Here is a 26,525-nt window from a genome sequence, read left to right as displayed (position 1 = left end):
CGAAATTGTGCATGCTCTGTTGCCTGTGCCTATGTGCCTGTGGTTCTGTCAGTGTAATCATGTGATGTATCTTACCCCAGGAATGTGTCAATAAAGTTTCCCCTTCCTGGGACAATGAATTCACGGTGTTCTTATTTCAATTTCCAGGAGTGTAATATTCTATCAGAAGTCCTGAAATCATTGGGTGAAGGTGAAGTGCCAACGAAACCAATATTCACGTTTGTGTGTGGAATGTATGACTAGTAGTTAAGTTGCTATCAAAAATAATATACAAAAAATTTGTTTATACTGCCTAGTTGTCAGAAATAGGGTGTCTAGGAAACCTGCTTCTAGAATCGCTAGACAATGATTCAAGCTAATCGTATTAATGAATTATATTAGAGAAAATAAAAGACAGTACTTAACTTTGAGATATACATAGATGTGTCGCAAGCGAAGGGTGACATGCAGTGTAATCAATGTACTTCAGTGTAACGGTTCCAATACAAGTGAAGTAATACAGAGGATTCTTCGACCCAGGTCGCTCATCTTGATGCTTCTGTAGAAATGGCAGAACTCGGCTGCAGCCAGTCGAGTGCTGTGCTTATGTTTTCTTCCCGTAGAGTGCGCTGCCGCCGCGTTGTTGTTCTACAGAGGGGTTGGCCAGTGTGCTATTGGCTGACGTCTTCTTCACAGCCCTCTCTGCTCTAAAGTTTCGGACTTGCGTGTCGGCGCATGATGCTACGCCGGAACAGAGTAGAAAATTAAATTTAGATGACGATCAGTTTGGCTATAGGAAAGGTGAAGGTACCAGAGAGGCAGTCATGACACTGCTCTTGGTAATGGAAGCAAAACTACAGAAAAATCAAGACACATCCATAGCATTTGACGATCATGGAAACGCGTTCGCCAATGTAAAATGGAACAAGATGATTGGAATTCTGAGAAAAATAGGGTTAAACTGTAGAGAAAGATGGGTAATATACAATGTGTACAAGAAAGAAATGGGAAAAATAAAACTGGAAGACCAAGAACGAAGTACTCGTGTTAAGAATTGTGTAGGGCAGGGATATAGTCTTTTGCCTCTAGTATTCGATCTATACATCATAGACGTAATGAAGGAAACCGAAGAAGAGTTAAAGAGTGGGATTAAAATTGGAAATGAAAGTATCTCAATGATAACATCCATTGATACCATTGCTACTCTCAGTGAAAGTGAAGAAGATATACAAGATCTGTTGAATGATATGAACAGTACACTACATGGACTGAGAGTAGATCGAAGAAAGGGGAAAGTAACGAGAAGTAACAGAAATCAGAACAGCTACTCTCATAACATCAGAATCGGGATTTCCAAGTTAAGGAATTCTACTACCTAGCCAGCAAAATAAGCCATGTCGGACTGAGCAAGGACATAAAAAACAGAATAGGACTGGAAAAAGGTTCATTCCTGGGCGAGAGAAGTCTACAGGTATAACATAGGCCTTCATTTGAGGAAGAACAAAAATGTACGGTTTGACGTCGGCATTGTGTGGCAGTGAATCATGGACTGTGGAATAACCGGAACAGAAGAGAAAGGAAGAATTTGAGATGTGGTGCTACACAAGAATGGTGAAAATTAGATGTCCTGAAAAGGTAAGAAATGAAGAGGTTTTCCGCAGAAAAGGCGACACAGGATGGAACAGATTCAGCAAAAACTTAAGGACATAGTTTGCAAATACTACTCTGATTTTAAAAAAAGAGGTTGAAATAGGAATGGAATTCATGGCGGGCCGCATCAAACCAGTTAGGACGCTGATAGGAAAAAAAAAGATGTGCACGTTTTTCCGATAGGTATATAACTGGAGTTTCTGTCTCATGCATGTTTTGTAATCAGCTTTGGGACATCCTTTTTTACGGTATTAGTAGCGTTTCCAAGGGTGATGTTGTACGGTGAAGGCCACAACACTAATCCACAAGTCGTTCAGTGCATCGATGTCTTATTATTCATTAACACAAGAAAACCAAGATTATTGGAAGAATGTGTTTATTATTCATTGTGTTCAAAGATCGCCTTATGCATGCATATGAAGCCATGGACCAGCGCTCTCGACAACTAACGACTCTTAGCCAAGTATATCCACAGGTGTTGTGGATTTGGGAGTCTACGTTATTAGAGGGCTCTCCAGTTAGGGCCCGTTAAGACAAACGGTAAGTAGATCTTAGATGCCAATCACATGCAAGCGTAGATATTGTCAAATACCAACGGCACGCAACACGTGAGCATAATCCACGCGAACTATAACATTAATCTCAAAAAGTCACTAAAACACATTGACAAGGGACACAAGTGAATACAATGAACGTATATGGGAAGCAGGAAAGTCCATGTGGGCCAGAACACCTGACTAATTACAAATCGGTTGTTATGCACCTTAGATTCGCATAAACCAACCAATCGAAATTTTAAGTGATAGCACATATCACAACAATGATCAAAGGCGCTTCATCATACATATTTAAGAGTAATGGAGTTTCAACTGTCCACAGAGTGCAGCGTTGTCCATCGGGAATAGTTCGTCTCTGTTTCGCGGTCATCAGGAAACTGTGGGCTCACACAAATAACCGTACCTTACTTAGTTTCCGTGTAACTGGAAGCTTTTGCCACGTTACTTGACCAACATTAATGAAACAAAGTAACATAAACGTAACTTATACAAAAGCAGGTAACTGCTTCAGTATTATCGATATGGCCGTGATGCTTCAGCAAATATTTCATCAGCTGTAAGCTGACGATGCTCTAGAATCGTGATGAAAGTTATTGTGAAGAATGTTCATTGCCATACATACAGAAAACACAATCAACTTTCCTTGGATCATAACATTATAAATACAATACTTTGCTATATTGTTACCCATAAGTAGCTAGATTTCTATTTAAAACAAAACTCGTATTTCGGCGTTTAAATTAAGAAAATACAAATAAATCAAGCTTTCCAGTCTCACTATCGTTATCCCCCACTCACATTAGTTCCACAGACTCTTTCCACCACAAGTGTCATAAGAGATTTCATCACGCCATAATTCTGACCGTAAGTTACTATGATTAAGCTTCAACAGCTACACCAAAGTAAAAAATAAATAAATAAATAAAACCACTTCGCTGTTATTACAACCACTGATCATATATTTATTATCTGTTCATTGCAAACTATAATTATTTACTCTGCTGTATATTGTCCAGAATAATTACAGAACGTTAAAATTTTCTCTAACCAGGAACATTTCTCGGGATTAAATTGTAAGCTGCCTTGCTCACATCTGACCCGCAAATGTGCAGTCTCAAGAATGATACGCAAAATGCACTGTTTCAAAATCCTCCTTTTATGTTTATCTCTTAACATATGGGAATCGGAAGACTTTTGCCTTTCATTAGTGACCTGATGATTGTCTTGCACACTCTAACTTAGAGGACAAAAAACAACTCCACATCGCAGCTGTCTGTGAGTTTTCCAACACAACTTTCGTGGAGTAAGTAATGAAATGTACAGGAAGTTTCGGATGAGATTATCTCGAAAACTATATATCGGTTACATTCTGTAAGCTCAAAGGGGGGACATCAAACGATATTACGCGTGACCCGCAGCCCCTGCCCCCTTGGTTGAGGCGGGAGGTTAATTTTAAATGTTAAATAGAAACCCCCATTTTTCATTGCAGGTTTGGATTGTCCATAGAAAAGTAATAAAGCTTTGGCTGAAACATTTTTTAAACCATTAACAGATGGCGCTGAAATGGAGAAAATTAAAATTGGGGAAGAACACCGATTTATTTAGGATGATCCGGGAAGGACGCATCAAATAGATACAGAATGTGCACCAATTCTTTCATTACGCCACATGAAGGTATTTCTTTCCACAATTTAACCTACCCGCCACAGTTTTTGATGGGGGGATGCGGAATGGTATTAAAATCTCGTTAGGGAATTTTTCACAATTGCATTAGTCGCCCGACTGTGGCGCTACCGTGGTCAAACTGCGAACTATGGTTCAGGATAAAGGTCGGTGCAATGCGATCAGATGTCACTTCACTTTCAGATTGTGAAATATACACATCAACTGACGAAAGTAGATTATTCTTTAGCGAAACATGGCTCACTGTCCTCCTACAGAGATTATTGTATTGATATGATGTTAATTTTAAGTGAACGCCATAACAATAACGCTGCAGCTGCGCAACTGTATGCGGACCGTTTCCCAGGACGACATCCAAGCGAAAATATTACTCGAAATTGCACTCAACGAGCTCGAAATGGATACATGCACCTTCCACTTTGTCATCTCAAATACAATGAAAAATACGCTCGTACCCTTACCGTTTTCGCCTGTGTTCAACTGGATCCCGAAATTAGTAGTCGTGCGATTCAGAGACGAACTAAAACACCGAAATCAACTGTTTCGAGGATTTTTAAGGCACGTAAATATCATGCGCATCGTATCACACTGACACAGGCATTAACGCCGAAAGATATGCAAATACGCGTGCTACTCTGACAATGGGCCTTGGAAATGATAAGACGTAACAATGATTTTTTAGATATGTTATATATCAATAAAAATAGTCATTAATAGTCTGGTGTGCAATTATAAACGGTTACATGATAGGACCGTACTTCTTTGACCGAAATGTTACTGGGGAATCTTATTTACAACTTCTAAGCGATGATTTGATGGAGCTAATGGAAGTTGTTGATTTATAAACTAGGCAACGAATGTGGTTGCAACAGGTCGGAGTAGTTTCCCATTATGCTAAAAATGTGCCGAACGTTTTAAATTTACGGTCCCCTGGCCGGTGGATAGGATGCGGCGGACCAATTCAGTAGCCTCCACGTTCACCAGACCTAAAATCCCCAGATTGTTTCTTGTTAGGTTATTTAAAAAACACTGTTTATGAAAGGCAGCCCACAGCCATAAACGATATGGAGCAACGCATTCGAAGAGCGTGTGCAGCCATACCACGGAATGTGCTGCTCAAAACTATGGACAAATTTCCCAGACGATTGACGTTGTGCATTGAAGCAAATGGGGATAATTTTGAACAATTTCTTTGTGGCTATTTTCATTAATTAAGCACCGCAAATTGTGAGAGGCAAGGGGACTCACACTAATGAAACACCCCGACATGTGAGAGGCAAGGGGATCACACTATTGAAGCACCCCATGGGAATGTCATTCTACTACGTCTGTGTCACTGGTCCTGGGTAACGCTAAAGGTAGAATACAGTACATTTTGTACAAAAATAGCTTAATTTGTCATAATGAAAGAATTGGTGCACATTTTTATGGATTTGATCCGTCTTTCTCGGATAATTCTAAATAAATCAGAGTTATTACCCAATTTTACTTTTCCTTGATTTCAGCGCCATCTGTCAATGGTTTAAAAAAATCTTTCATAGAAAACTTGATTACTTTTTATGGAGAATCTGAATCTGCAATAAAAATGGGTTTTTCCATTTAAAATTTAAAAGTTGCCTCCCGCCCCACCCAAGGCGGCAGGGGCTGGAGGTTAGGTGTAGTATCATTTGATGTCCCTCTGTGAGCTTACGAACTTGCCTTACCCACTACTTTTACCCGATGTATAGTTTTCGAAGTAATCTCATCCGAAACTTAAGACGGACCACCCTGTATATTAAGGCGATGTAACAACTGATTTCAACATTGTGTTCTCATTTCTTTTAGTGGGTATGAGTATTTTTGGATTCAATGTTGCTTCGCATTTGCGAAAATTTAATATTAATGACCAGCACAAACAATTTACCGTGGAGTACCCAGTGCGGATGAAGGAAAAAAATTACAGCCCTAGTAGGGAAAGTGCTATTTCACGATCTGATTACGAACAGGGGCTTACGTATCTAGTGATTTTCACGCAGCTATAGCTACGTCCAACGCTGTACATCCAAGACGAACGACTCTAGCAAGGCGGAAGAAATTCAGAACAGGTTATCCGCGCGACAACGTACCGTGAAAATTAATTAAAAATTAAATGAGTTAACGCTTACGCAACACGCAGCACAAGGGAAAATGTTTGGAAGGGAAGGAACATTAGCGCCTTTCGAAATTACACGTGGTGTTCGCTCCACTTGCAAAGTTAACGTTGCCGTTACGTAACTTGCAATCTAGGGCCTATCAAGCCTACTAGCCAAATTAAAGCAGTTAGCACGAACATTACTGCTGACGGCCCGTACTGTAACTCTGTAGTTAAATGAGAGCGTGTCAGTTCAAACGCTGTCTATGGAGTTAGATCTACAAAGTGCGATTCGAAAGTTTGGTGAACGGTCTCACAAAATGAGTGATACAAGAGTTACAAGCAAAATACCGTTACTGGCCCTCAAAGTAATTACCAATTGCTGAAACACACTTCTGACATTGGTTGTAACGTTGTTGCAAAGTGACAGCAGAAGCTTCTTGTGAAATCGCTCGAAGCGACGTGATCATGCACTGTTGGATAACCAGAACCGTCTGGGTGCTCAACGTTCTCGTTGAACGGTGGGTGAATATTCTTCAATATCCTTCTCATTCTCCAGATCCGTCCCCGACAGGGTTCTTCCTGCTTCCCTGCCATAAACTAGCAACGAAAAGCTTACGCTTCGCCGACGTTTTGGGTGCCTAGAGTTTTCTGGAGATTTCAAATCAAATTGTTCAAATGGCACTGAGCACTATGGAACTTAACATCTGAGGTCATCAATCCCCTAGAACGTGTTGTGGTTTTTGTGGTCTTCAGTCCTGAAACTGGTTTGATGCAGCTCTCCATGCTACTCTATCCTGTGCAAGCTTCTTCATCTCCCAGTACCTACCGCAACCTACATCCTTCTGAATCTGCTTGGTGTATTCATCTCTTGGTCCCCCTCTACGATTTTTTCCCTCCACTTTGCCCTCCAATACTAAATTGGTGATCCCTTCTTCTGTAGCACCACATTTCGAAAGCTTCTATTCTCTTCTTGCCCAAACTATTTATCGTCCATGTTTCACTTCCATACATGGCTACACTCCATACAAATACTTTTAGAAACGACTTCCTGACACTTAAATCTATACTCGATGTTAACAAATTTCACTTCTTCAGAAACTCTTTCCTTGCCATTGCCAGTCTACATTTTATATCCTCTCTATTTCGACCATCATCAGTTATTTTGCTCCCCAAATAGCAAAACTCCTTTACTACGTTAAGTGTCTTATTTCCTAATCTAATTCCCTCAGCATCACCCGACTTAATTCGACTACATTCCATTATCCTCGTTTTGCTTATGTTGATGTTCATCTTATATCCTCCTTTCAAGACACTGTCCATTCCGTTCAACTGCTCTTCCAAGTCCTTTGCTGTCTCTGACAGAATTACGATGTCATCGGCGAACCTCAAAGTTTTTATTTCTTCTCCATGGATTTTGATATCTACTCCGAATTTTTCTTTTGTTTCCTTTACTGCTTACTCAATATACAGATTGAATAACATCGTGGAGAGGCTACAACCCTGTCTTACTCCCTTCCCAACCACTGCTTCCCTTTCATGTTCCTCGACCCTTATAACTGCCATCTGGTTTCTGTACAAACTGTAAATAGCCTTTCGCTCCCTGTATTTTACCCCTGCCACCTTTAGAATTTGAAAGAGAGTATTCCAGTCAACATTGTCAAAAGCTTTCTCTAAGTCTACAAATGCTAGAAACGTAGGTTTGCCCTTCATTAATCTAGCATCTAAGGTAAGTCGCAGGGACAGTATTGACTCACGTGTTCCAACATTTCTACGGAATCCAAACTGATCTTCCCCGAGGTCGGCTTCTACTAGTTTTTCCATTCGTCTGTAGAGAATTGTGTTAGTATTTTGCAGCTGTGACTTATTAAACTGATAGTTTGGTAATTTTCACATCTGTCAACACCTGCTTTCTTTGGCATTGGAATTATTATATTATTCTTGAAGTCTGAGTGTATTTCGCCTGTCTCATACATCTTGCTCACCAGATGGTAGAGTTCTGTCAGGGCTGGCTCTCCCAAGGCCGTCAGTAGTTCCTATGGAATGTTGTCTACTCCGGGGGCCTTGTTTTGACTCAGGTCTTTCAGTGCTCTGTCAAACGTTTCACGCAGTATCGTATCTCCCATGTCATCTTCATCTACATCCTCTTCCATTCCCGTAATATTGTCCTCAAGTACATTGCCCTCTATATACTTCTTCCACCTTTCTGCTTTCCCTTCTTTTCTTAGAACTGGGTTTCCATCTGAGCTCTTGATGTTCATACAAGTGGCTCTCTTTTCTCCAAAGGTCTCTTTAATTTTCCTGTAGGCAGCATTTATCTTACCCCTAGTGAGATAAGCCTCTACATCCTTACATTTGTCCTCTAGCCATCGCTGCTTAGCCATTTTGCAATTCCTGTCGATCTCATTTTTGAGTCGTTTGTATTCCTTTTTGCCTGCTTCATTTGTTGCAATTTTATATTTTCTCCTTTCATCAACTAAATTCAATATTTCTTATGTTACCCAAGGATTTCTACTAACTCTCGTCTGTTTACCTACTTGATCGTCTGCTGCCTTCACTTCTTCATCCCTCAAAGCTACTCACTCTTCTTCTACTGTATTTATTTCCCCCATCCCTAACAATTGTTCCGTTATGCTCTCCCTGGAAGTCTGTACAACCTCTGGTTCTTTTAGTTTATCTAGGTCCCATCTCCTTAAATTCCCACCTTTTTGCTGTTTCTTCAGTTTTAGTCTAGAACTTAGAACTACTTAAACCTAACTAACCTAAAGACACCAAAACATCCATGCGCGAGGCAGGATTCGGACCTGCGACCGTAGCAATCACGTGGTTCCTGACTGCAGCGCTTAGTACCGCTCGGCCACGGCGCGCGGCTATGGAGATTTCACAAGAAGCGTTTGCTGACACTTTCCGATAGCTTTGCAGCCAGTGTCACAAGGGTTTTGTAACTAATGGTGATTACTGTGAAGGCCAGTAGAGATATTTTGCTAGCAGCTCTTGTTATCCTTATTATCTGAGACAATTTACTGAACGTTACGTAGCTTGCATTCAACAGGGATTGACGAACATTCATGGTGTCTCCCTTAAGAGATGTGGTGCACTTTCATCGTATAGTATGTCTCTTCTAAGAGTTATCAGGCACATTTTCTCTGGTGTTTCAGAGGATATGTCCAATTTCGTGTTTGTGTCGCGTATCAGGCGTCATCCCTAACAAATTCTTGCCATCAGGTCTTTCATACGACGTCCAGAGTCGACGGAAAGCGTCGGTTTGTTTCCAGTTGCAAACAAAATGGTTTTTAAATCCGAAGTTTACGTGCCCGTTCGATAGCGTGGTATCAGATTAGCCTAGTGCGATATTCGTTTTACCGGTGTCTATTAAGAGGAACAGTAAACACTAAGAATAACAGGTACGCCAGCAGCGACTGAGCTGCGCGCTTCTGTGTGGCGGTAGCAGTCAGTGTGGGCTAGGGCGTTACTGACGTTCCTGGAGTACTCGTTGTTACTCGTGTTTTACTGTTCCTGTTAATACATAACGGTGAAACGAATATTTTAGTAGACTACTTTTGGTCCTTCATGTCGAGTGGGCACGTAAAATTCAACTTTTAAAATATGTTTGTTTATAACGGGAAAGAAACCGACGCTTCCCGTCGATGCTAGACGTAGCATGAAAGACGTGATGGGCAGTACTTGTTTGGGATGACTACAGCTGCACATTGCCAAAACCAAATTGCAAATATCTGCCGAAACACCAGAGAAAATGCGAACTCTTAGAAGAGATACACTGTATGTGGAAAGTGTACCACCTCTCATATTATTACCAGTGTCTCCTGTTTCAAATATGAATTGAAGAGAACGGAGCAACATTGCACTTGTTAGAATTTGAGGAGATCTATATAATGTTATCGAGGTGCCCCAACACGTATTCAGGAGTGTTCTTCAACTGTTACTTCAAAACATATATGTCCTAGCCCAGCTCCGTGAATGTTTTTATGGTGATATTCGGAACAACGGTATTTGCATACGTAGTAACTAAACATTACGGTCAATGTTGTCACACTGTTTCCACATTTCACTCTAGGTATACCGTTTTCGTTTTCACACGTCATGTGGAGTTCTCTGCTAAGACTATGCTATCCTACAGTATACTTACACTGCGGGGCCAGGCACGTTCATCACAACAGTTTTGCACTGTACGATATGTTTTGACAACATACGCTGTTCACCACCCACGAGAAATCCCTTACACACCTCATCTTCTGAGACCGAGATCGACTTTGACAGGATCTAACAAAATACCTCAGTTTAGTTGGGGGACGAGAGCGACATCTGATGTTGTGCCTTCTGTTATTTGAAGAAATACCTCCAAAGTCTCGCAAGAAAGCAGTCACAGTTGTTAATTTCGTTCCCTCATTTCCCCTCTGCTGGCCTTGTTTTTGCTGACTTGCCTGATAAACTTGTCTTTTTGAATAGACGTTCTGTTGGAAAACTGCCCTAAGCTCTTGAAGCCCTTTAGGAAGTCTATCGTGATAAGAAACGACACATGCTCTATGAATCAGAGTCCACAGTGCACCATTACATTATGTAAGGTGGTGATAACGAGTTCCTTTAGTTGAAACAATGCATGATGTGTGAAAATAGAAAGATCGCAGTTTCGATTTTCTGGGAGTGTGTCGTAGGGAAGACAACGTATATTTACACAGGTGATAATCTAATAAACAGCGGTGTCAGTGGAGCCTGGACCATTGCGATAGTTCCCATTAAATAAATAGTGAAACAAGAATTTTCGGCGAGAGCACCACCTCACAAAAGTGGACCTTCCACCCCACCTTTCTTTTCCCATCAGTATTCTGACTGTAATGTGTCAGACTTCTCATCTCAGAGTGGCACTTGCAACCTACTGCCTCTATTATTTGCCGTATATATTTCAGTCTCTGTCTACCTCAACAGTTTCTACCCTCAACAGCTCCCTCTAGTCCCAAGGAAGTTATTCCATGATGTCTTAACTGATGTCTTACCATGCTCTCCCTTCTCCTTGTCAGTGTTTTCCATGTATGCCTTTCCTCACCGATTCTGCGGAGAACCTCCTCGTTCCTTAGCTTATCAGTCCACCTAATTTTCAGCACCCTTGTGCAGCGCCACGATCCTCTTCTTTTCCGTTTTTCCCACAGTTCATGTTTCACCACCATCCAATGCTATGCTCCAAACATACGTTCCAGGAATCTTCCTCAAATTAAGGCCTACGTTTGATACAAGTAGACTTCTCCTGGCCAGTAACGCCCTTTTTCCCAGTCGTAGTATGCTTTTTATGTCCTCGTTGCTTCATCCGTGATAGGTTATTTTGCTGCCGACGTAGCGGAGTTCCTTAACTTAGTCTACTTGGTGACTCCCAATTCTGATTTTAACATTCTCGCTGTTCTTATCTTTGATAGTTCCGGTTACTTTTGTCTTTTTTCGATTTACTCTCAATCCATATTGTGTGCTCATTAGGCTGTTCATCCCGTTCAACAGATCTTGAAATTCTTCTTTACTTTAACTGAGAATAGCCCTGTCATCAACGAATCTTATCATTGATATCCTTTCATCTTCAGTTATAATCCCACTCCGTAAAGTTTCTTTTATTTCCGTAATTTCTTCCTCGATGTATAGATGGAACTGTAGGAGCACCTTCTTAAATCCGAATACCTCGTTTTCCAGTCATATATTTCTCTCTCGATTCTTCTAAATACTGTATATTACGACTTTGTTTTTCTCAGAATTTCGACCACATTGCACCATTTTACATCGTCGAACGCTTTTTCCAGTTCGACAAAGCCTATGGGCTTGTCTTGATTTTCCTTCAGTCGTGCTTCCATTACCGACTAAAACGTCCGAACTGCCAGTCTGATGGCTTTACTTTTTCTAAAGCCAGACTGATCGTCGTCTAACAGATCCTAAATTTTCTTTTCAGTTCTTATTTATATTATTGTTGTCAGTAACTTCGATTCACGAGCATTCAAGCTAATTGTGCGCTAGTTCTCTCATCTGTTGGCTCCTGCAGTCTTCGGAATTGTATGGATGAGGTTTTTTCGATAGTCTGATGATATTTCATTAGTCTCATAAGTTCTACACTTCAACGTGGATAATCGTTTCGTTGCCTCTTCCCCCAATTATTTTATAAATTCCATTGGAATCTTATCATTTTCTTCTGCATTATTTGATCTTAAGTCATTCAAAACCCTTTTAAGTACTAGATCTCGTATTGCCTTCCTACAGACTCCTGTTTCTTTCTCTATCACACCTTTACACAAGTCCTCCCCCTCATACAGGCCTTCGGCGTACTCATTCCCCCTACCCGCTCTCTCCTCTGCATTTAACAGTGGAATTCCAGTTGGACTCTTAATGTTACAGCCCTTTCTTTTAATTTCGCTGAGGCTTTGTTGACTTTGCTACATGGTGATTCAGCCCTTCCGACAACCATTTCTGTTTCGATTAGTTCACATTTCTCATGCAACGGCTTCGTCTTATATTCCATGCACTTCCTATTTGTGTCCCTGATAAGTGACTTGTATTTCTATATTGCTGAATTTCCTGGATAACTTTTGTGCTCCATTTCTCGATCAACTGATCTATTTCTTCACTTAACCACGGTTTCTTCACACTTACCTTCATTGTGCCTTCTTTCTCATTACTGTAATTGTCCGTTTTAGTGTCGTCCATTCCTCTTCAGTTGTACTGCCTATTACGTTGTTCATTATCGCAGTACCTACAGCCTCAGAGGAGAACTTCAAGCGTATCTCTTAATCTCTTAGTGTTACTCTATCCCACTTCCCCGCGCAATGATTCTTCGTGATAAGTCTCTTAAATTTCACCCTACTTTTCATCATTACTATTAGGTTGGTATGAAAGCTAGTAGTACTTCTTCATAAGTTTAATAAACACAACCGATACTCCTAACGGAGACTGTTCTCATCGATAAATATTTTCAAAAAATGTTCAAATGTGTGTAAAATCTTATGGGACTTAACTGCTGCGGTCATCAGTCCCTAAGCTTACACACTACTTAACCTAAATTATCCTAAGGACAAACACACACAATAATTCCCGAGGGGGACTCGAACCTCTGCCGCGATCAGCCACATAGTCTAAATACACTCCTGGAAATGGAAAAAAGAACATATTGACACCGGTGTGTCAGACCCACCATACTTGCCCCGGACACTGCGAGAGGGCTGTACAAGCAATGATCACACGCACGGCACAGCGGACACACCAGGAACCGCGGTGTTGGCCGTCGAATAGCGCTAGCTGCGCAGCATTTGTGCACCGCCGCCGTCAGTGTCAGCCAGTTTGCCGTGGCATACGGAGCTCCATCGCAGTCTTTAACACTGGTAGCATGCCGCGACAGCGTGGACGTGAACCGTATGTGCAGTTGACGGACTTTGAGCGAGGGCGTATAGTGGGCATGCGGGAGGCCGGGTGGACGTACCGCCAAATTGCTCGACACGTGGGGCGTGAGGTCTCCACACTACATCGATGTTGTCGCCAGTGGTCGGCGGAAGGTGCACGTGCCCGTCGACCTGGGACCGGACCGCAGCGACGCACAGATGCACGCCAAGAACGTAGGATCCTACGCAGTGCCGTAGGGGACTGCACCGCCACTTTCCAGGAAACTAGGGACACTGTTGCTCCTGGGGTATCGGCGAGGACCATTCGCAAACGTCTGCATGAAGCTGGGCTACGGTCCCGCACGCCGTTAGGCCGTCTTCCGCTCACGCCCCAACATCGTGCAGCCCGCCTCCAGTGGTGTCGCGACAGGCGTGAATGGAGGGACGAATGGAGACGTGTCGTCTTCAGCGATGAGAGTCGCTTCTGCCTTGGTGCCAATGATGGTCGTATGCGTGTTTGGCGACGTGCAGGTGAGCGCCACAATCAGGACTGCATACGACCGAGGCACACAGGGCCAACACCCGGTATCATGGTGTGGGGAGCGATCTCCTACACTGGCCGTGTACACCTCTGGTGATCGTCGAGGGGACACTGAATAGTGCACGGTACATCCAAACCGTCATCGAACCCATCGTTCTACCATTCCTAGACCGGCAAGGGAACTTGCTGTTCCAACAGGACACTGCAGGTCTGCATGTATCTCTTGCCACCCAACGTGCTCTAGAAGGTGTAAGTCAACTACCCTGGCCAGCAAGATCTCCGGATCTGTCCCCCATTGAGCATGTTTGGGACTGGATGAAGCGTCGTCTCACGCGGTCTGCACGTCCAGCACGAACGCTGGTCCAACTGAGGCGCCAGGTGGAAATGGCATGGCAAGCCGTTCCACAGGACTACATCCAGCATCTCTACGATAGTCTCCATGGGAGAATAGCAGCCTGCATTGCTGCGAAAGGTGGATATACACTGTACTAGTGCCGACATTGTGCATGCTCTGTTGCCTGTGTCTATGTGCCTGTGGTTCTGTCATTGTGATCATGTGATGTATCTGACCCCAGGAATGTGTCAATAAAGTTTCCCCTTCCTGGGACAATGAATTCACGGTGTTCTTATTTCAATTTCCAGGAGTGTATATTCCTTCAGCACGCAGCAGTCTCCTGACGCTGGGGTAACTTTCGATTCGACGAATATAGAAATCATGTATTTTGGAGGCGAATAACACGTCGATCCATAGATCCATAGAACTGATAGAAGCCGACCTCAGGGAAGATCAGTTTGGATTCCGTAGAAATGTTGGAACACGTGATCCATACTGACCTTACGACATATCTTAGAAGAAAGATTAAGGAAAGGCAAACCTACGTTTCTAGCATTTGTAGACTTAGAGAAATCTTTTGACAATGTTGATTGGAATACTCTCTTTCAAATTCTAAAGGTGGCAGGGGTAAAATTCAGGGAGCGAAAGGCTATTTACAATTTGTACAGAAACCAGATGGCAGTTATAAGAGTCGAGGGTCATGAAAGGGAAGCAGTGGTTGGGAAGGGAGTGAGACAGGATTGTAGCTTCTCCCCGATGTTATTCAATCTGTATATTGAGCAAGCAGTGAAGGAAACAAAAAGAAATTCGGATTAGGTATTACAATCCATGGAGAAGAAATAAAAACTTTGAGGTTCGCCGATGACATTGTAATTCTGTCAGTGACAGCAAGAGACTTGGAAGAGCAGTTGAACGGATTGGACAGTGTCTTGAAAGGAGGATATAATATGAACATCAACAAAAGCCAAACGGGAATAATGGAATGTAGTCGAATTAAGTCGGGTGATGCTGAGGGAATTAGATTAGGAAATGAGACTCTTAAAGTAGTAAAGGAGTTTTGCTATTTGGGGAGAAAGATAACTGATGATGGTCGAGGTAGAGAGGATATAAAATGTAGACTGCCAATGGCAAGGAAAGAGTTTCTGAAGAAGATAAATTTGTTAACATCGAGTATAGATTTAAGTGTCAGGAAGTCGTTTCTGAAAGAATTTGTATGAAGTGTAGCCATGTATGGAAGTGAAACATCGACTTTAAATAGTTTGGACAAGAAGAGAAGAGAAGCTTTCGAAATGTGGTGCTACAGAAGAATGCTGAAGATTAGATGGGTAGATCACATAACTAATGAGGAGGTATTGAATAGAACTGGGGAGAAGAGGACCTTGTGGCACAACTTGACTAGGAGAAGCGACCAGTTGGTAGGACAAGTTCTGAGGCATCAAGGGATCACCAATTTAGTATTGGAGGGCAGCGTGGAGGGCATCGAAAACACGCAGTTGTCTCTTTTTTCAAACAGCACCCTGCATAACAATGCCGCTTCCGGTCTAAAGTTGCCGTAAACGAGCCTCTCATCTGCGTCCACCATATTGCACCTCGTACCAAAATAACCAAGTATGTTCGACGTCCAATTAATTACTCATCTCTACTAAGGCACCATAGGTCCCATAATTCACAAGTGATGCCGGGTAAGAGGATACACAGGCTGTCAATAGTTGAGAGAAAGTGAGGTTTGCCCCTTGCACCTTGCAGACTCGGACATCAGCGTTACCACGGCTGCGCCTCCATTCGTTACGGACTCTGAGCACAACACCACTGATAAATACTGACTAATGTCGACAATATGTCACAGCCTTGGGGCAGAACTTCACTGTTTCACTTTCTGAGCTAACTTACTCTCGCTCCTCGCTAGAAGAAGCCTCGTCAAAACCCAAGGTGACGCCACCAGAGCTGCCGCTGCCAACTGCAGGCAAATTATAGCACATGTAAAACCTAATCGAGCTATCGCACTCAAGATCGAGTCAGCACAGAAGTGGCTTATCTGGCTCTCTGTAAGGCATCACACATAGTTACTCCCTACAGGCTGGCACCTTTTGGATGTCGCCCACGGGGAACGCGTGGAATTGGTGTTAAGTAAGCTAAATCACACTGCACTGATCATCGATGTAACCACGTCCAAATACTGAGCACCACATCAAAGTGCATCACATAATGAGAGATCAGATAAAGCAATTGGTCAGACATGCTCATTGCCCCACCCAGTTTCCCGCAGCCTCTGCAGGTAATCCTAGTTACGTCTGAGATTTCCAGTGTTCTTCTCCGTCACCGAGAGTCTAAACATCTACTGTGGCACAGAATAGTAACGGGACAGAAATGAGAAAATTTTATTAAACATTACTCACATTACGACAGCCAGACAAGCCGGAGGCAGAAGCAGAAAGCGAGCTATATGTCGCAAGTAGGTCAGATCGACGATGTCTGCCCAGTGAGAATACACATTCAGCAGAATAGAGATTGCGACAGACCATAGGAATGAGATGAGCATATTCGTTAGCTCGTAAGACATGTTGCAAGCAACTCTGTCTCTTGCACAGGAGCACATATTGAAGAATTGACACAGTAGTTAACGGCCTGTTAAGTGAATATAGCAGAGTAATGAGGACATTTACAGTCAATAAGCCTGGCATCATAGCCTCCCTTTAAATAACCCAGTTCTCCAGATCGCGTCATGAATTGATCGTTGGCACCAATGACACTCACAGTAATAGCACTGTATTCCATGATTACCATACTGTAGTGAATCTATGTCCTAGGTGCTCCAGCACAGTCTATGAACTACTCAAAGATGTACTCAAGATGATGCCCTCCACTTGATGGAATTCATGGTGCTCGCCAACTACAGTCTATTGATTGAGGAACTGACTGTCTTCTGAGAACACCATATCGCAGAGTGCAGCCACTACCGGACTTCAACACAGATACCAGCAACAGTGCCTCTTGGGGTCCACGTTCCTGTTCAACACTCATTCGCCTCCAAGTGCTGACACCTACCACGGGTAGCGACGACATCGCCAAACACACGAGTACTGACATCAGAGCACACCCCGGCAGCCAGCGCCACGATCACTTTGTGCTGGCAAACAGTCGCACCTGCTCGCCGGCAGTCCGCCGCGGCGGACGTTTTATCCTGGACGTGCAACTGCTCAGCTGACTTGATGTGCATCATCTAAAAAGCAACACGCAGCTCAATGAGCAACAGCCGAGGCCGGTGCGTTAGAACGTCGACTTGTAAACATTGGGGATAATATACTGAACCCTGCTGATGTCTTACTAGCGTCGTTGAGGCTTCACAGGGTCCCAATAGCTATCCTGACTTCACGCAAAGGTGTCTCGGGTCGGCCCTCTGATACTGGTGCCAGGAGCGTGCAATGAGACGCCGTCATCAGACCATTAGGCATCGGATGTCTTCGACTCCAAGGCCTGGAATTCATAGGCAGCGATCTGCATGTATGAAGCTCACATACTGCAGCAGTAACGGCGATGCGGTGAGCAGAAAAAGTCATCCACCGCCCTCAGAGTGAATACACAATCAGGGTGGACCTCCTGCAGCAAGCTCAAAGTATCGAACACGGAAGACATGGACCGGGACTGTGGGTCGGTGGCGCTACGTGAAAATGAGCGTCTGCCGAGGGGCGTACCGCTATAGTCGGCACAGCTCCTATGAACATTGTGTTTCGGTGGTTAACGCAACTCCGTAATAAGAAAGAGATCCCAGGCTCGAATCCCGGTGCGGTATACATTTTCACTTGGCGCCGCTGAGTCTGTACATCATGATTTACTTCCTTTTCCTTTTCTTCCGCCCCCTTCACATTCAGTTTACTAAATTACGGAAAGTAATAGCTCTTGCTTCTTTTGGGAAAGCGCTACAGGAAAAGGGTCTTTAGGTGGATAATTCTTGGCCAGCGCAGAAATATAGAAGATTGTTGAAGAAGTTTCACGTCAGTGCAGGAGGACGTGGTTCGTAGATTCGACTGGGAATCAGTCAAATACAAATCCCGTTCTGAATACGCGTCGGTTCGTTCACCGAAAACAAAACTGTCCGGTCAAAGATGAAACTGTACCTCATTACACAGGTAGGCAAGTCGGTGTGCTAGACAAATGTTGACGGGTTGCCAATGGGTAACAAAGTCAGATCACAATTCTCGAGGGAATCAAGCAGTTCAGGATCGTCGTCAATAGTACACAAGGGAATTTCCTGTGCAAGGCGGTCGCTTGATACAAGTAACTCCAAAATCACACAAAAATGGTTCAAATGGCTCTGAGCACTCTGGGATTTATTTCTGAGGTCATCAGTCCCCTAGAACTTAGAACTACTTAAACCTAGCTAACCTAAGCGCATCACACACATCCATGCCCGAGGCTGGATTCGAACCTGCGACCGTAGCGGTCGTGCGGTGCCAGACTGTAGCGCCTAGAACCGCTTGGCCACTCCGACCGGCAAAATCACACATGGCAACATATTCTTCTACATTGAAATGCCAAAGAAATTGGTTGTTGTTGTTGTGGTCTTCAGTCCTGAGACTGGTTTGATGCAGCTCTCCATGCTACTCTATCCTGTGCAAGCTTCTTCATCTCCCAGTACCTACTGCAACCTACATCCTTCTGAATCTGCTTAGTGTACTCATCTCTCGGTCTCCCTCTACGATTTTTACCCTCCACACTGCCCTCCAATGCTAAATGTGTGATCCCTTGATGCCTCAAAACATGTCATACCAACCGATCCCTTCTTCTAGTCAAGTTGTGCCACAAACTTCTCTTCTCCCCAATCCTATTCAATACCTCCTCATTAGTTACGTGATCTATCCACCTTATCTTCAGTATTCTTCTGTAGCACCACATTTCGAAAGCTTCTATTCTCTTCTTGTCCAAACTAGTTATCGTCCATGTTTCACTTCCATACATGGCTACACTCCAAACAAATATTTTCAGAAATGACTTCCTGACACTTAAATCTATATTCGATGTTAACAAATTTCTCTTCTTCAGAAACGCTTTCCTTGCCATTGCCAGTCTACATTTTATATCCTCTCTACTTCGACCATCATCAGTTATTTTACTTCCTAAATAGCAAAACTCCTTTACTACTTTAAGTGTTTCATTTCCTAATCTAATTCCCTCAGCATCACCCGATTTAATTGGACTACATTCCATTATCCTCGTTTTGCTTGTGTTGATGTTCATCTTATATCCTCCTTTCAAGACACTGTCCATTCCGTTCAACTGCTCTTCCAAGTCCTTTGCCGTCTCTGACAGAATTACAATGTCATCGGCGAACCTCAAAGTTTTTACTTCGTCTCCATGAATTTTAATACCTACTCCAAATTTTTCTTTTGTTTCCTTTACTGCTTGCTCAATATACAGATTGAATAACATCGGGGAGAGGCTACAACCCTGTCTCACTCCTTTCCCAACCACTGCTTCCCTTTCATGCCCCTCGACTCTTATGACTGCCATCTGGTTTCTGTACAAATTGTAAATAGCCTTTCGCTCCCTATATTTTACTCCTGCCACCTTTAGAATTTGAAAAAGAGTATTCCAGTCAACATTGTCAAAAGCTTTCTCTAAGTCTACAAATGCTAGAAACGTAGGTTTGCCTTTTCTTAATCTTTCTTCTAAGATAAGTCGTAAGGTCAGTATTGCCTCACGTGTTCCAACATTTCTACGGAATCCAAACTGATCCTCCCCGAGGTCCGCATTTACCAGTTTTTCCATTCGTCTGTAAAGAATTCGCGTTAGTATTTTGCAGCTGTGACTTATTAAACTGATAGTTCGGTAATTTTCACATCTGTCAGCACCTGCTTTCTTTGGGATTGGAATTATTATATTCTTCTTGAAGTCTGAGGGTATTTGGCCTGTCTCATACATCTTGCTCACCAGCTGGTAGAGTTTTGTCATGGCTGGCTCTCCCAAGGCCGTCAGTAGTTCTAATGGAATGTTGTCTACTCCGGGGGCCCTGTTCCGACTCAGGTCTTTCAGTGCTCTGTCAAACTCTTCACGCAATATCGTATCACCCATTTCGTCTTCATCTACATCCTCTTCCATTTCCATAATATTGTCCTCAAGTACATCACCCTTGTATAAACCTTCTATATACTCCTTCCACCTTTCTGCCTTCCCTTCTTTGCTTAGAACTGGGTTGCCATCTGAGCTCTTGATATTCATACACGTGGTTCTCTTCTCTCCAAAGGTCTCTTTAATTTTCCTGTAGGCAGTATCTATCTTACCCCTAGTGAGATAAGCCTCTACATCCTTACATTTATCCTCTAGCCATCCCTGTTTAGCCATTTTGCACTTCCTCTCGCTCTCATTTTTGAGACGTTTGTATTCCTTTTTGCCTGCTTCATTTACTGCATTTTTATATTTTCTCCTTTCATCAATTAAATTCAATATTTCTTCTGTTACCCAAGGATTTCTAGCAGCCCTCGTCTTTTTACCTACTTTATCCTCTGCTGCCTTCACTACTTCATCCCTCAGAGCTACCCATTCTTCTTCTACTGTATTTCTTTCCCCTATTCCTGTCAATTGTTCCCTTATGCTCTCCCTGAAACTCTGTACAACCCCTGGTTCTTTCAGTTTATCCAGGTCCCATCTCCTTAATTTCCCACATTTTTGCAGTTTCTTCAGTTTTAATCTACAGGTCATAACCAATAGATTGTGGTCAGAGTCCACATCTGCCCCTGGAAATGTCTTACAACTTAAAACCTGGTTCCTAAATCTCTGTCTTACCATTATATAATCTATCTGATACCTTTTAGTATCTCCAGGGTTCTTCCACGTATACAACCTTCTTTCATGATTCTTAAACCAAGTGTTACCAATGACTAAGTTGTGCTCTGTACAAAATTCTACTAGGCGGCTTCCTCTTTCATTTCTTAGCCCCAATCCATATTCACCTACTATGTTTCCTTCTCTCCCTTTTCCTACACTCGAATTCCAGTCACCCATTACTATTAAATTTTCGTCTCCCTTCACTATCTGAATAATTTCTTTTATTTCATCGTACATTTCTTCAATTTCTTCGTCATCTGCAGAGCTAGTTGGCATATAAACTTGTACTACTGTAGTAGGTGTGGGCTTCGTATCTATCTTGGCCACAATAATGCGTTCACTATGCTGTTTGTAGTAGCTTATCCGCATTCCTATTTTCCTATTCATTATTAAACCTACTCCTGCATTACCCCTATTTGATTTTGTGTTTATAACCCTGTAATCACCTGACCAGAAGTCTTGTTCCTCCTGCCACCGAACTTCACTAATTCCCACTATATCTAACTTTAACCTATCCATTTCCCTTTTTAAATTTTCTAACCTACCTGCCCGATTAAGGGATCTGACATTCCACGCTCCGATCCGTAGAACGCCAGTTTTCTTTCTCCTGATAACGACATCCTCCTGAGTAGTCCCCGCCCGGAGATCCGAATGGGGGACTATTTTACCTCCGGAATATTTTACCCAAGAGGATGCCATCATCATTTAATCATACAGTAAAGCTGCATGTCCTCGGGAAAAATTACGGCTATAGTTTCCCCTTGCTTTCAGCCGTTCGCAGTACCAGCACAGCAACGCCGTTTTGGTTAATGTTGCAAGGCCAGATCAGTCAATCATTTAGACTGTTGCCCCTGCAACTACTGAAAAGGCTGCTGCCCCTCTTCAGGAACCACACGTTTGTCTGGCCTCTCAACAGATACCCCTCCGTTGTGGTTGCACCTACGGTACGGCCATCTGTATCGCTGAGGCACGCAAGCCTCCCCACCAACGGCAAGGTCCATGGTTCATGGGGGGGGGGGGGGGGGGGGGGGAAGAAATTGGTATAGGCACGCGTATTCAAATACAGATATATGAAAACAGGCAGAATACGGCGCTGCGGTTGGCAACCCCTATATACGATATAAGGTGTGTGGCGTAGTTGTTAGAGCTGTTATTGCTGCAACAATGGCAGGTTATCAAGATTGGAGTGAGTTTGAACGTGGTGTTCTAGTCGGCGCAGCACCGATGGGTCACAGTATCTCCGAGGTAGCGATGAAGTGGGGATTTTCCCGTACGACCATATCACGAGTGCACCACAATGTCAGGAATCCAGTAAAGCGGCAAATCTCCGGCATCGCTACGGCTGGAAAAAGACCCTGAAAAAACTGGACCAACGACGACTGAAGAGAATCGTTCATCGTGACGGAAGTGCAACCCTTTCTCAAACTGCAGATGATTTCAATGCTGGGCCATCGACAAGTGTCAGCGTGCGAGCCGTTCAACAAAACGTCATAGATATGGGCTTTCGGATCCGAAGGCCCACTCGTGTACCCTTGATGACTACATGACAAAAAGCTTTACACATCGTCTGAGCCCTTCAGCACTGACATTGTGCTGTTGATGACTGCAAACACATCGCCTGGTCGGTCGAGTGTCTCAAACTGTATAGAGCGGATGGACGTGTACGGGTATGGAGACAATATGGCGAATCTATGCACCTTGTATATGAGCAGGATACTGTTATAGGTAGTGTAGGCTCTGTAATTGAATTGTGTGGATGGTGTGCAGTTGGAGTGATATGGGACCCGTGATACGTCTAGATACGACTGTGACAGGAGACAAGTACGTAAGTATCCTGACTGATGGCCTGCAACCATTCTTGTCCATTGTTTATTACAACGGACTTGGGTAATTCTAGCAGAACAATACGACACCCCACATGTTCAGAATTGCTACAGAGTGGCTTCAGGATGACTCTCATGAGTTTAAACACTGCCGCTGGACACCAAACTCCCTAGACATGAATATTATTGAGGATATCTGTGGTGTCTCGCAACATCTCGTTCAGAACAGATCTCCACCTCCTCGTACTCTTACGGTTTTTTGGGCATTCCTGCAGGATTCATGGTGTCAGTTCCCTCCAGCACTACTTCAGACATTAGTCGAGTCCATGCCACGTCGTCATGTAGGGCTTCTGCGTGCTCGCGGGAGCCCTACACGATATCAGGCAGGTGTACCAGTTTCTTGGCTCTTCTGTGTACGTAGCAGTGTACTGTTCAGATCCGGAGTTTAGTCTTCATGTGGGGAATGTTTACGGCAGGCGAACTGGATTCGCTTTGCAGTCTACCAGTCCGAGCCGTTAGGGAATGATTGTGAAAATTCATTTCTTGTTTGGCAAGAACAAGTCCTAAATTTTATTTTACTTTATTTTTTTTTTTTTTTGCAGTACTCGGTGCATCATCCTACCATTGCAAAATGGTGTCGGACTGTTTACATAAACATTCACTATATATGAGACTCCATTCGCGACACAGGAATTCATCTCAATCCACGGTGCAGCAAATTATGTGTCTGGTTCGATGTCGAATGACGTGTAAGTACCTCTGTACAAGGTGAAACAAAACTTCCCTGAGTTCAGTATACATACATCGGCCTTACAACGTCACAGCTAATTCTCTTGACACTACAGCCACATTTACTGCTGCCTTCTGGTGATTCCTCGAGAACCTGGTTGGTACTGTTAGCTGCGACCGTGGCTTTCGATAAGCCACAAGTGGCGAGCACCTCACTGAGATCAGCATTCGTTTACTGAATACGGGCTTGGCGAACTCGGGGTTCCTGAGATGGGGACAGATAAAAGCGCCGCCAGTCCTCTGCAACCGTAAACTCTGGGCATGTCTCAGCGACCACCACCGTGCTGCATGGCGCTGGAACATCGGGTGTCACAGGGACTAGGCATTTTGGCTTAGGATGGTCAAAACCACTTTACAAAGAAGAAACCCTCAGTATGTAGGAGTGCTGTGCGCCCTTGAGACGCGTGGCTGTTGAGGCGGAAGGTAGGGGTGGCAAAAGCAAGCCTTAAATCCGATACCAGTATTTTAGTTCCGAGAACCAGTGGGTTTCGATATTAGTTTGCTCTCGGTTATAGAGGTGTTTTTAATTTTTACTAATAAACAGATAAAGAACCGTAATATCACTTCACCATAGCAGCAGTTCTAAACGTTTTTGTCTCTAAATAAATCTTCTTTAAAAAACGAGTAAATTTTACTCATATTTTTACAATGCTTTGAAATATTGTATTATTATAGAAAATGTGAAAAGCTACCAGTGTCGTTCTACTAGCAGATCCGACAGAAACGAGCAACAGACACGTGGTATAAGAGTTGGTACAGCTTTGCTAAGAACACGATGTACTTCTTTTTGTGTTAGCAGAAGAGCCAACACCGTATTATGAGTGGAGGCCGTCACCCACTGATCACTTCTCGGGAAAATCAACTAAAGTTGGACGGACTAAGTTTTGTTTTAGCTGCCGATTTAATTTAATGTTTTGATCCTATGCCTCAATCTTTTTTTCGATTTCTACGCTTAATAGGGTATATAATAAGAATAAAGAACTGAAGTACCTGTTATTTCACAAACCGGTTGTTTTGAGCTGTTTTAATAGTCTGGTTAAAATGGCGTTGAAAAAAACCGACGTAGCCGAAAACCTGTTGTTTCGGTTATAAACACCATCTCTTGGCGGAGCTGTCACTGTGGGCTGGCCAGACAGAAGGCCCGTGCGACACTCGCTGCAGCTGATGGCCAGGGAGTTCAGGTGCAAAAGACACCACACAGCCAGGATCAGTTGGCCTTAACGATACCTGTTGCTGCTGCGTCAGCTGTCACATAGTGGAAGCGACAAAACCTCATCAACAGCTCACGTGTGTAGCGCTGAAGAGCTACCTCCCGCCGCTGCCGCCACACAGTAGTCTAATGCACCAGCAACTGCTCCCAGCCGCTGCTGCCTGCGGCGATTCTGTACTCTGGGTGACAACTCCCTGCAGGAGGCTGAGGGCGCAGCATCATGGACGCACTCTCTCTGACAGACAACGTGCAGTAACGAGCGTTTTTCAACGTAGCGGCCTCACCGCCTCGGCCCAAGGTCCCAAGCCTCTCTGCCCAGTAGCGTTCTGTCTAGAAGGGCCTGCAGCGGACAGGCTCTGAGGATCGCCCTACTTCAGTTGTATAAGGCGCACCCAGGCAAGGCAGCCTCTCAAGCCAGTCTGGGTGGGCACGTATTTCCCTAGCTCCACCAATGACTGAGGTGGAATATTCGAACTTTACCCTCACCGGAATGGGTGTACTGCAGGTTTGTATCAGCACCTAATCTAACGCAGGGGGGGGAGGGGGGAGGGGGGCGGTAGGGGGGGCGAGAAGTCAGTTCTCCTGGCTCAGTGACACTACTGGCCATTAAAACTGCTGCACCAAGAAGTAGATCCTCAGGAATCAGTGCCGGCCGCGATGGTCTAGCGGTTCAGGCGCTCAGTCCGGAACCGCGAGACTGGTACAGTCGCAGGTTCGAATCCTGCCTCGGGCATGGATGTGTGTGATGTCCTTAGGTTAGTTACATTTAAGTAGATCTAAGTTCTAGGGGACTGATTACCACAGATGTTAAGTCCCATAGTGCTCAGAGCCATTTGAACCATTTGAGGAATCAGTACCCAGAACAACCACCTCTGGCCGTAATAACGACCTTGATACACCTGGGCATTGAATCAGACACAGCTTGGATGGGTCGTACAGGAACAGCTGCCCATGCAGCTTCAACACGCTACCACAGTTCATCAAGAGTAGTGACTGGCGTATTGTGACCAGCCAGTTTCTCGGCCAACATTGAGCAGACGTTTTTAATTGGTGAGAGATCTGGAGAATGTGCTGGCCAGGGCTGCAGTCGAACATTTTCTTTACCCAGAAAGGCCCGTACTGGATCTGCAACATGCTCTCGTGCATTATCCTGCTGAAATGTAGGGTTTCGCAGGGATCGAATGAAGGGTGGAGCCACGGGTCGTAACACATCTGAAATGTAACGTCCAATGTTCAAAGTGCCGTCAATGCGAACAAGAGGTGACCGAGACGTGTAACCAATGACACCTCATACCATCACGCAGGGCGATACACCAGTATGGCGATGACGAATACATGCCTCCAATGTGCGTTCACCGCGATGTCGCCAAACACGGAGGGGACCATCATGATTCTGTAAACAGAACCTGGATTCATCCCAAAAAATGACGTTTTGCTATTCGTGCACCCAGGTTCGTCGTTGAGTACACCATCGCAAGTACTCCTGTCTGTAATGCAGCGTCCAGGGTAACCGCAGCCATGGTCTCCGAGCTGATAGTCCATGCTGCTGCAAAACGTCGTCAAACTGTTCGTGCAGGTGGTTGTTGTCTTGCAAACGTCCCCATCTGTTGACTTGGGGAGCGAGACGTGGCTGCACGATCCGTTACAGCCATACGGATAAGATGCC

The sequence above is a fragment of the Schistocerca gregaria genome, chromosome 1, assembly GCF_023897955.1.
Source record: "Schistocerca gregaria isolate iqSchGreg1 chromosome 1, iqSchGreg1.2, whole genome shotgun sequence".
NCBI lineage: Eukaryota > Metazoa > Arthropoda > Insecta > Orthoptera > Acrididae > Schistocerca > Schistocerca gregaria.
Note: the sequence above shows the minus strand (reverse complement) of the source record.